Raw genomic sequence first — 10,823 nt, 5'->3', positions numbered from 1 at the left:
TTTCAAAATGCTGTTGGGTAACCATGACCGGCTCATGAATTTGCTGGCTTGTTCATACTTTAGTATGCTTTTGATAGCTTCCATAAATCTAAGTCAAATCTTCAATAACCATGGTCGACTTGTTGTTTTACCGGCTTAGGACACGAATAGCTGATGTCGGCTCATCGCCATGAACATAATGTGCCGGCTTATTGTCATTACCTTCACTTTGCAGTCCAACCTTAACATAATCATCATGTCTCCCAAGACCGACAAAGCCGTCAACTGGGTTAGATCCCATGTTTCAACCCTCATGTTGGATGACCTCGTGGGTCAAAGTCCGCTGTTGGCTAAAGAAAAGAATAGGTGGTGCGCGCCCGAAGAAGAAAGTCCCCCGCAACCTCAACAAGGAGAAGTTGCCGTCTTTGCAGATCATCTACAAAGGGGTTTCTGCCCACCCGGGTTAAAAAAAATCCGTGACATGCTCAATTTCTTCAACCTCCGGCCTAGGATCTTGGCCCCAACTCGATCACCAATCTCTATCAATTCCAAGTTTTTTGTGAAGTATATATATCTCCAGATAGAGCCGACCGTCCTTCTCTTCCAGGAATTCTTTTACATCAACCACCAAACAGAGTTCAAAGATGGTCCCAGTATAGAACTTAGTGGAATTCCTGTTCAAAGGAGGAAGAAAAGTGCCTTCCCTGAGGCCAAGCTGGCGAGTCATCCCAAGGGTTGGAATAAAACTTGGTTTTATTGTAGAAATACCACCTCTCGAGGTGAAAATCCCTGCCGGCTTACGTACAGACAAGATCGGCTTAATGCCGCTGTTGCTTTTCTGGGCTGGCCATCCGAGGAGGAGCGGAAACAAATTGCACCTTTTTATTCCAAGTTGAGGGCCTTGACGGCTAATGGCCTTACCGAGATCGATTTGACCCGGTGATGGATAAGTTGGCGAGTTCAGCCCCTTAGCTAAGGGGCAACTTGATATGCAACTACACTGATGATCCAGCAGATGCACAATGCTTCAGCCAAATCAATCTATCCGAAGATGAAATTAACAAAGCCACAAAGAAGCTGCTGGGAGAACCTCAAGAAAAATGCAATAAGATTGGGCTAGCTCCCTTCTATCTCACCAATCTCGTGCCTCAAGTAAGTGTATTTGTGCCTTCTTACTCATTTGCTTGTGATTTATTTTCCATCTCAGGCTTAATTACCGACACATCATACATGTAGGCGGACTCCAGGTTTTGGAATAAGAAACTCGAAAGTCTGCTCCTCTAGTTGAGTAGGAAAATGATCCGGTCGATGCTGATGAGGCGGCTGCTGAAGATGAGTCAGAGGTAGAGCTCGATTCACTTGGTCGTCTTTTTATTGAACTTGTCGACGCTCTCCCTTCTCAGATAACACTAAGACCAACAGAGCCGGCAATGTTGGGGTAATTTCAATTTCATCAAACTCGGAAACATATGTCCCGAAGAGAACAAGACGAGCCATTAGAAAGGTACCATTTTCGCATCCATATGCTCACTTGGACCCAAATTTTATTTTGAAAATGCAACAAGCCGGTAGGTCAAAACACAAGACCTAGAACAGTTCTAGGGAGCTATCCACCGGTTTATAGCATGAGTCGGCCGCTCGTAGGTGAAGAACTGACGTGCCTTATAGCCCAACCCCATCTCTCCCATGAGCTGGTCTTATTAGACAACCACTTAATCCTTCTGACTCAAATTATCAGGAGACGTCACTCTCTTCTGGAGATTCGACTGTGTCCCACCTTCGGCTCTCATGATCAAGCTTGGGTGAGTATTTGTTGCATCATAGTTGTCCTTACCATCATAACTGCTTCTTTGAACTGATGTTACTCTTATGACTTCAGAGCCAAAGCTATTTCAAAGAAGAAAGTTGGCATGTCATCTTCTGCCGTAGCAGGCCCTGTTACTCAAGAACCACCAATGGTTAATCCAGAGGCCCAAATCAACCCTGCTGGTGAAGATAACCCAGAGCAGGGATTGAGCCAACTCATGAAAATGAGTCAGTAGTGCTGATAAGCCAGTGATGGTGGAGGAGCTAGTTCATGCAGATGATCAGGTCAACACAGATGACCCGACGCACAATATTAACCCGCCAAGCCCTGTACGTGCCACCAGTCCTATGCAGGAGATAGAAATGAAGGAAATATGCCCTAGAGGCAATAATAAAGTTATTATTTATTTCCTTGTACCGTGATAAATGTTTATTATTCATGCTAGAATTGTATTAACCAGAAACTTAGTACATGTGTGAATACATAGACAAAATAAAGTGTCCCTAGTATGCCTCTACTTGACTAGCTCGTTAATCAAATATGGTTATGTTTCCTGACCATAGACATGTGTTGTCATTTGATGAACGGGATCAGATCATTAGGAGAATCATGTGATGGACATGACCAGTACGTTAGCTTAGCATCATGATCGTTACAGTTTCATCGCTACTGCTTTCTTCATGACTTATACATGTTCCTCAGACTATGAGATTATGCAACTCCCGAATACCATAGGAACACCTTGTGTGCTATCAAACGTCACAACGTAAATGGGTAATTATAAAGATGCTCTACAGGTGTCTCCGAAGGTGTTTGTTGGGTTGGCATAGATTGAGATTAGGATTTGTCACTCCGTGTTTCGGAGAGGTATCTCTGGGACCTCTCGGTAATGCTCATCACTATAAGCCTTGCAAGCAATGTGACTAATGAGTTAGTTGTGGGATGAAGCATTACAGAACGAGTAAAGAGACTTATCGGTAACAACATTGAACTAGGTATGATGATACCGACGATCGACTCTTGGGCAAGTAACATACCAATGACAAAGGGAACAACGTATGTTGTTATGCGGTTTGACTGATAAAGATCTTCATAGAATATGTAGGAGCCAATATGAGCATCCAGGTTCCGCTATTGGTTATTGACTGGAGATGTGTCTCGGTCATGTCTACATAGTTTTCAAACCCATAGGGTTCGCACGCTTAACATTCGATGACGATTTGTATTATGAGTTATGTGATTTGATGACCGAAGTTTTTTCTGAGTCCCGGATGAGATCACAGACATGACGAGGAGTCTCGAAATGGTCGAGACATAAACATTGATATATTGGAAGGCTATATTCGGACATCGAAAAGGTTCCGAGTGATTCGGGTATTTTTCGGAGTACCGGGGAGTTACGGAATTCACCGGGAGAATGGGCCTTATTGGGCTTTAGTGGAGAGAGGGGAGAAGGGCCAAGAGGTGGCGCGCGCCTCCCCCTGCCCAAACCGAATTGGACAAGGGGTGGGGGCGCAGCCCCCCTTTCCTTCTCCCTCTCCCTCTCTTTCCTTCTCTCCTACTCCGAATAGGAAAGGGAATCCTACTAGGACTTGGGAGTCCTAGTAGGACTCCCTATGCTTGGCGTGCCCCCTAGGCTGGCCGCCTCCTCCCTCCCTACTTTATATACGGGGGAGGGGAGCACCCCAAGAACACACAAGTTGATCAAGTTGATCTTTTAGTCGTGTGCGGTGCCCCCCTCCACAGATTTCCACCTAGGTCATATCGTCCTAGTGCTTAGGCAAAGCCCTGCGCCGGTAACTTCATCATCACCGTCACCATGCCGTCGTGCTGAAGAAACTCTCCCTCGACCTCAGCTGGATCTAGAGTTCGTGGGACGTCACCGAGTTGAACGTGTGCAGATCATGGAGGTACCATACCTTCGGTGCTAGGATCGGTCGGATCGTGAAGATGTACGACTACATCAACCGCGTTGTCATAACGCTTCCACTTTCTATCTACAAGGTTACGTAGACAACACTCTCCCCTCTCGTTGGTTCCCTCTCGTTGGTTTGCATCACCTAGATAGATCTTACGTGATCGTAGGAATTTTTCTGAAATTACTGCGTTCCCCAACAGCGGCATCCGAGTCAGGTCTATGCGTAGATGTTATATGCACGAGTAGAACACAAAGAGTTATGGGCAATAATAGTCATACTGCTTACCAGCATGTCATACTTTGATTCGGTGGTATTGTTGGATGAAGCGGCTCAGACCGACATTATGCGTACGCTTATGCGAGACTGGTTCTACCGACGTGCTTCGCACACAGGTGGCTAGTGGGTGTCTGATTCTCCAGCTTTAGTTGAATCGAGTGTGGCTACGCCCGGTCCTTGTTGAAGGTTAAAACAGCACACTTGACAAAAATTCTTTGTGGTTTTTGATGCGTGGGTAAGAACGGTTGTTGATAGAAGCCCGTAGCAGCCACGTAAAACTTGCAACAACAAAGTAGAGGACGTCTAACTTGTTTTTGCAGGGCTTGCTGTGATGTGATATGGTCAAAGCATGATGTGATATAATTTGTTGTATGAGATGATCATGTTTTGTAACAAAGTTATCGGCAACTGGTAGGAGCCATATGGTTGTCGCTTTATTGTATGCAATGCAATCGCCATGTAATTGTTTTACTTTATCACTAAGCGATAGCGATAGCCGTAGTAACCATAGTTCGCGAGATGACAACAATGCTACGATGGAGATCAAGGTGTCGCGCCGGTGACGATGGAGATCATGACGATGCTTCGGTGATGGAGATCATGAGCACAAGATGATGATGGCCATATCATGTCACATATTTTGATTGCATGTGATGTTTATCTTTTATGCATCTTATTTTTCTTAGTACGACGGTAGGATTATAAGATGATCCCCTACTAAATTTCAAGGTATAAGTGTTCTTCCGAGTATGCACTGTTGCTACAGTTCTTCGTGCTGAGACACCGCATGATGATCGGGTGTGATAGGCTCTACGTTCACATACAACGGGCACAAGCCAGTTTTGCACACGCAGAATACTCGGGTTAAACTTTATCTTTTAGAGAAAAGGCATATGCCCGACTTTATAAATAAAGCCATAAGGCAGGTAGCAATAACAACGCAGGAAAGTAGCAAACATGCCAAGCCACAACAAAGGGCAGAACTTGGAAAGAAAAAGTCAGGTACATGGCACCCACGCCAGTACACGGCACGCAGGCTGGAGGAAGATCATCCCACTACGAGAAATGCAAGCGTTCAACAAAAGCCCTTAATGATCCTGCATTTGTCTGCATAATAGAGACGCCGTCGTCCGGATTTTGGATGTCAGCCCCGATAGCGCCTCATGGTCGACGTCCTTAGTCAATGATTTCCACTGCTGCGGGAGAGCACAGGATTGAAATAGCAGTCAGCAGGCTTAGCTGGAAACACGTGCTCAATAGTAAACTTATTCCTAGTTGTCCAAAGGGACCAGCAAAGCGCTCCCAAGCCCACCCAGAAGATCCGCCTCGAAATGCCAAAAAGGTTGTGGCCAGAGAATGCAACTCGGCAAAGGAGGTAGGGGCCCAAGAGACAGTTAACCAATCCCGCACGCAGCTCCTAAAGAGCTTAGCCAGGTGACAGTGGAAGAAAATATGCTCCGTGTTCTCCACAGCACCACAGAGGGCACATAACTGGGAACCCGGACCATTTCTCTTACGAATTTGATCAGCCGAAGGCAACCGACGCCGGAAGGCTTGCCACAAGAAGATTTTGATCTTAGGGGGGATGCGAGCCTTCTAGATCTGGGAGAAACGGTTAGAGGGCGTGCCCCCGACAAGCTTTGAGTAGAGAGACTTAACCGAAAAACGACCAGAGGTAGACAAAGGCTAAATGACCGAGTCCCTGATCGCCGAGAGCGTAGGGAAGAGGGCAGTAAGACACTGCCAATCTTTGAACTCTACAGGTGATAGGGAACGCCGGAAGACCAGGTTCCACCCCTGGGAAGCTAACTTAGCAATAGAGATCGCAGGGTCCGAGAAGTAAGAGAACAGAGTAGGGAAGGTCACCGAGAGGGGTGAGTCTCCACACCACCAGTCGAACCAAAACCTAATCAAGGAGCCGTCCCCAATAATAAATTTAACAAAAGACTGGAAAATCGGCCTGACTTTGACCAAAGACTTCCAGAACTGCGAGCTGCCATGTGGCAGGGCAAACATCGGGCTCGAGGAAGGAAAATATTTAGCTTTCAGGATGTCCAGCCATAGGGGCTAGTCCTCAGCACTCATAATCTTCCACCACCATTTAATCTGTAAGCATTGGTTCATGATGGACGTATTAATGATCCCTAACCCCCCAAGGTTTTTGGGACGGCACATCAGCTTCCATTTAACAAAGAGATATTTGCAGCGATTGTCCGCCTCATTCCAGTAGAAAGCCCCTCGATGCTTATCAAAGCCCGCATGGGTCCCAGCAAACAAGAGGTAAAAGCCCATCAAGAACATGGGGAGGGAGGAGAGGCAGACATTAATAAGAGCAACTTTACCTGCATTCGTGTTATATGTGCCCCGCTAGGGGAGGACCCTGTTGCCCACCTTTGTGACCACCGGGGCAAAATCTTTAGCATGAAGCACATCCGGGGAGATAGGAAAACCTAAGTAGTTGAAAGGATAGGAGCCCAGCTTAAAATTAAGAAGATGAGCCACTCACATGGCTTCCAATTTGTCCACGCCCGTAACCACCACTTCACTTTTGGCAAAATTAATCTTAAGCCCCGACATCGCCTCAAAGAAAAGAAGAATAAACTTTAGGTGTTCAAGGCAGGCATCATTCAGCTCAACCATGATAATAGTGTCGTCCGCATATTGGAGATGGGTCATACCACAGGGGACAAGATGAGAGCTGACAGGAGAGATATGCCCAGAGGTAGCTGCCCTAGAGAGCAAACGAGACAGAGCATCCGCAACGAAATTAAACACGATAGGCGAGGCAGGGTCCCCCTGCTGCAAGCCCCTACCATTGGCAAATAATTTGCTCACCTGGCCATTAAACTTAATGGCAGTGTGGCCTCCCGAGACCAACTGCATAATTATATGGACAAAGGTCCCTGAAAACCTTTAGCCAGCAGCACCCTATGCAGAAAAGGCCAACTCACCGAATTATAGGCCTTTTCAAAATCAAGTTTAAGAATCACCGCTTTCGACTTACGAATCTTAAGATCATGAACGATCTCATGCAAGCACAAAACCCCATCTAAAATGAATCGAACTTTAATGAAAGCCGACTGAAAAGGACTGACGGTGCGGTGGGCAATGTGAGAAAGGCGAGAGGCCAACCCTTTGGCCGGAAATTTGGCGAAATTATTAATAAGAGCAATCGGCCTAAATTGCGAGATCAGATCCGCGCCCTTGACTTTAGGAATAAGGGAAATGACAACATAATTAAGGCGGGAAACATCCACCGTACCCAGCCAGAAGCCTTGAATGACTTGACATATGAGATCCCGCAACTGCGGCCAGAATTTTTTAAAGAAAGGGATAGAGAAACCATCAGGCCCGGAAGCAGCGTTCGGGTTAGCCGAGCTAATCACCTGCCAGATCTCCTCGTCAGATAAGGGAACCATCATACCCAAGTTGTCATCCGGAGATAACCTAGACCCCGCATCCCAGAATCCAGAGCACAGATCCACCCCAGGGCCAGGCTTAGAACCCAGGAGGTTGGAGTAGAAACCCACAATGTGATCCAAAAAGACGGATTGATCCGAGTTTCCATCAATTACCAGGGAGTCAATGAAGCATCTACGGCGTCTGCCATTGGTGATCGCAAAGAAATAAGCCGTCATCGCATCCCCTTTCAAGGTCCAATTAAGGGCCCCACGTTGGCGCCAATAAATCTCCGACTGGTGGTGCAGCGCCAGCAAGGCATCTTCCAGGGCATAACGATTAGCCCATTGAGAGGTGGAAAGACCAGATGAATCAAGAGAAAGATCAAGGATCCGGATTTGAGATTCAAGGCAATCCTTATCTTTATGAACCTCAGCTGCCCTATTTCTAGACCATCCTCTTAAGAATTTACGAAGCTCATAGTATAGCTTATGCCAATCATCTAGGGGCCCAAAGGAGCGATGAAGAGAAGAGAGAAAGCTAGAAATCTTAGAACCCAACAAATCACAAAAGCCCTCTACCACCAGCCAAGAGGCATCAAACTGGAAACGAGAAGACGAGGCGAGAGCAAGGATACCCGCGTCAAGGACTAGGGGAACATGGTCAGACCCAACCATAGGCCTGGCCTTAAGCAGAGCATGGGGAAACCAAGAATCCCATCGAACAGACACGAAGACCCTGTCCAGCACCGACCGAACAGGGGAAGCTTGATGATTAGACCACGTGAATCGCACCCCCACCCTAGGAAGCTCCTGAAGAGCGTTGTTGCTAATGAAATCATTAAAAGCATTGGTGAGGGGCCACGAGAAATTAGCATTGTTCTTGTCCGCCAGAGAGCGTAACATATTAAAGTCTACCCCAATAAGAAGAGGGATATTGCAAGTCTCAATCTTGTTCGACAGTTCATCCAAAAAAGGTGGGTAAGCGAATGATCCGCGGGCCCGTAGACCACCATGAATTCCCACAACGTATTCAGTTGGCGATGAAGAACAATGCAGCTAGCCATAAATATACCATGGTCAAAAGCGATGAAATCAAATATGTCCCACTTGGAGCCAATTAAGATACCTCCAGAGTGACCCGAAGCAGGGAGAAAGTGCCAGTCAAATCTACCCATCCCAGCCAGCGCAGATAATTCAGAAGGGGAAAAGGATTCCCTAAAAGTTTCGACCAAACCTAAAATATCAATATGCTCACCACACACCAAATCATGAATCTGGTCCCGACGCCCCCTAGCACCGAAACCCCGAATATTCCAGAAAAGGGCTCTCATCTAAATGAAAGGTTTTTGATACAGAGACTCGATCTGCACGGGGCCACACAAGGCTTAGAGGGCTTGGAACGGCCAGAGATAACACGAGCAGGGGGGCAGACACCTGGCCACAACTAGTATTCGCCTCTGCCGTCCCGGGCTGGTCCTGAACCCCCACAGGACCAGCGCACTTCGCGACCTCCATGGCCTTAGCAATGGAAGCGTGAGTTGCCTCATTGGCCCGAATGACAGAAAGAAGGTGAGACGAGGAGCCCAACCCCAGGTATCAACCACCCCAATATCCGACATGATATGCAACAAATGATCGTGTGATAAGGCAAGTAAGACAAGGAGAACAGGGGAAGCAGGGAAAGGTGGGGGAGCAAACGAACCTGCAGGAGGGAGATCCCTGGCCGCGGCGCGACGCTCCGCATGCTCCGCCACCGAGACACCTAAGTCACACACGCGTCATCCCTTCTGCACCATGGACGCCGGAGAGCGCAGCATCGGAGAACCCCGAACTGGCGTCGCTGAGCCAGGACCAGACCCCGAGGCATCACCCAGGTCTTGGTCCAGGCGACGAGCCAGCCCCGCTGCAGAAACCTTGGAGGCAGAGGAAGCCTGACTCTTGGCAGAAAACTTGTGGACCGAGGACTTCTTCTTCTTCTTAGTAGGCATGTCGGTGGAGCACAGAGGGGAAGCTGGAAGATCCTCGATGCCAGAGAAGGAAGGCGATTGCGGGCGGGTAGGAACATTGGAGCACACAGTAGAAATGGGAGTCCCCTTACCAGCAGCACCATCCCGGGGAATCAGGTCCTCCTTCTGAGGATAAGGGGCAGGGGCATTATCCTTAAGCATCTCACGGTCATCAGAATCCATCTTCTCCCATTCAGACTGAGTAAATCGCAGATCCAAACCACCATTAGGCTTAGGCCCCCCAGCCGAACCATCCCCCTGCGTGTCATCTTGATCAGAAGGCTTGGAGGGAGGAGGCGGAGGCGGAGGGGGAGCATGAAGACCAATGCCCTCCACCCGAACATGAAGCCGCACACCTTCAGGAGAAGGGAAAACATCCACGGAGCCATGCAGACACACCGGGTCAATGCACCACACACTAATACGAATCGATCAAACCTTGCCCAGAGACTTTGAATCCACTTCCACAGGCTTGCCAATGAGATTACCAAAATCCATCATGAACTCCACCGACCGAAGCCCAACAGGCACCTCATCAACTAGCACCCAAGTTTTGCTGAGAGGGCCCACCACCTTCACACCACAAGTAGGCGCTTTGACAGAAACCAAAAGCTGATTTAGGGGTAGAGTAAAACTGGTACATGACGAGATCATCCTGAGACAGTCCTTGGAGGAGAACACCACCGCGAACTCAAAATCAGAGAGTTGGCGCACCTGCCAATCCCAACCACCATCATCCCAGATCTTCAGACCGTCCAGAAGGGTCTGTGGAGAAATTTTCTGCCCACACACTGTGATGATGCCAACAGTGAGTCCATTTTCTCCGTCATTTTCCAATACAAGTTATTTTATTTTTATTTCATTTCGTAGGAACCTTGTTGGGGAACATTGGAGAAAATAAAAAAATTTCCTACGGTTTCACCAAGATCAATCTATGAGTCCTAGCAACGAGAGAGAGGAGTGCATCTACATACCCTTGTAGATCGAGCGGAAGCGTTCAAGAGAACGGGGTTGAGGGAGTCGTACTCGTCGTGATCCAAATCACCGGAGATCCTAGCGCCGAACGGACGGCACCTCCGCGTTCAGCACACGTACGGTCAGCGTGACGTCTCCTCCTTCTTGATCCAGCAAGGGGGAAGGAGAGGTTGATGAAGATCCAGCAGCACGATGGCGTGGTGGTGGATGCGGCAGGGATCCCGACAGGGCTTCGCCAAGCGTCTGCGGGAGGGAGAGGTGTAGCAAGGGGGAAGGGAGGCGCCAAGTGCAAGGGTGCAGCTGCCCTCTCTCCCCCCTCTATATATAGGGTCCCCAGGGGGGCGCCGGCCCTAGGAGATGGGATCTCCTAGGGGGGCGGCGGCCAAGGGGGGTGCCTTGCCCCCCAAGGCAAGTGGAGGCGCCACCTCCCCTAGGGTTCCCAACCCTAGGCGCACGGGGG

Source organism: Triticum aestivum, chromosome 7B (assembly GCF_018294505.1).
Source record: "Triticum aestivum cultivar Chinese Spring chromosome 7B, IWGSC CS RefSeq v2.1, whole genome shotgun sequence".
In the NCBI taxonomy this organism is placed as follows: domain Eukaryota; kingdom Viridiplantae; phylum Streptophyta; class Magnoliopsida; order Poales; family Poaceae; genus Triticum; species Triticum aestivum.
Note: the sequence above shows the minus strand (reverse complement) of the source record.